Raw genomic sequence first — 1559 nt, 5'->3', positions numbered from 1 at the left:
AATCCACTCACCTCTGCCTCCCAAAGCGCGGGATTACAGGCTGAGCCACTGAGCCCGGCCCTGTCCCCTTCTTAACACATTGTGTCGTTAGTTATACGCCCATCTGGCCCCCACTGGGTCACCTCGTACTGTCGTGTGGGTTGCTCACTGTATAACTGTACTTGGCAGCCTCTCAGTCCCTCTGATACACACAGAGGAACTTTGGGAGAGTCATGAGTCTGTCATGTCAAACTGACGCCACTTTAATTTTTGAAACTGAAGACCAGTTATCCATCTGCAAATAGCACCGGTCCCAGAACAGCCTCCACAAAGGCTCGTGCCTGACTCGCAGACACAGCATTTGTGGACAACTTTTCATCTCCAAAGCACTTTGCTGCCAGTAATTAATTAATCCTCCCACAACACTGAAAGGCAGGTAAATACCAGGACTGGCTTGCGAGGACGGGAGGGAGGGCTGAAGGCGGCCACGCGGCCCTCACCAGGCGTGGTCAGCACCTCGCTCTCCCCAGCCAGCCCTGCCCACGTGGGACCCCAAATCTGTCTTGGGCCCTTCTGCAGTGTCTGGGCTCTCTAGTCAGCAGGTGACTGGGCAGCCTGGCCCCAGTTGTCCCCGGCGATGGTGACAGCCTCTGTGGCCTCCTTCCTTGAGAGGACAGTGTCGTCCCAGGCAAGTCTGCACCTGCTTCCCCAGGACTCCCTGCACAGGCCCAGCGAGTCAAGCTGATGCCCGTGGAGGTCGCCACAGGAACTTTATGCCCTTCTGGTCACTTCCTCCCAACCTTCACTGATCCCATGGCCCCAGCTCTCCGCTCTGGCCACCTGGCAACTCTCCAGGCCCCACCGACACTGCCAGGATCCCAGTGCAGCTGTCCCTGGGCTCTGTCCACACCTCCTTCCCAATGCAGCCTGGGAGGTGTGGGATGTCCTCCTGAAACTGCAGCTCCTGGTCACCCATGATGCCCACCACCATCTAACACGTCACATGACTTATTCCCATCACTGTCTCCCCACTCCCCCTCCGAACCCCTGTGCACTGCTATGTGGGTTGTGCACTACACAACTGCCCCTGGCAGACTTTCCATCCTGCACAGGTGTATTCCCTGAGCCTCAATCACTTTTTCGGTTCATGAGTGTCCAGCTTGCCAAACAGGTGTGACACGTAACAGGGCCTTGTAAAACTGCAGCTGAGCACAGCTTCATCCACACAGGAAAGGTGTGCAGTCAGGTGGCTCGGGGTACAAGGGAGGCAGGGCTGTGGCGTTGGCAGCTGACCCCGTGGGGGCCTGGGGACAGCCTTTCACAGCTGGGGACAGCTGCGGCAGGTGGGACTGAGAGCCCTGGGCCGGTCGTGGAGAGCCAGGATGCCCTGGGAGGGGCAAGGCCTGGCCAGGGCGGGTCTGCACCCATGGTTCTGGGCTGCCAGGAGGCCGTGCTGCCAGGTACTCTGTGGGCGGTGGGGCTCTCCTGCAGCAAGAGGACCCTCCAGGAGCAGCAACCGCCCCGCCCCCCATCCCCCAGGATCTCCCTCCCTAACTCCCCATCCCCCCGCCTCCCTCCGC

The 1559-nt window shown here is 59.8% G+C and overlaps 1 protein-coding gene across 1 annotated transcript in view; it reads left to right on the top strand.

The window, feature by feature from the left end:
* Positions 1-1559, top strand: part of GALNT9 (polypeptide N-acetylgalactosaminyltransferase 9) — a 51059-nt gene that overhangs the window by 19196 nt on the left and 30304 nt on the right. The gene's annotated exons all lie outside the window — the stretch shown is intronic.

This window comes from Carlito syrichta, unplaced genomic scaffold, assembly GCF_000164805.1.
Source record: "Carlito syrichta isolate Samal-C Ts95f unplaced genomic scaffold, Tarsius_syrichta-2.0.1 Scaffold306821, whole genome shotgun sequence".
Taxonomy (NCBI): domain Eukaryota; kingdom Metazoa; phylum Chordata; class Mammalia; order Primates; family Tarsiidae; genus Carlito; species Carlito syrichta.
This window is presented reverse-complemented; position numbering and strand designations above follow the sequence as displayed.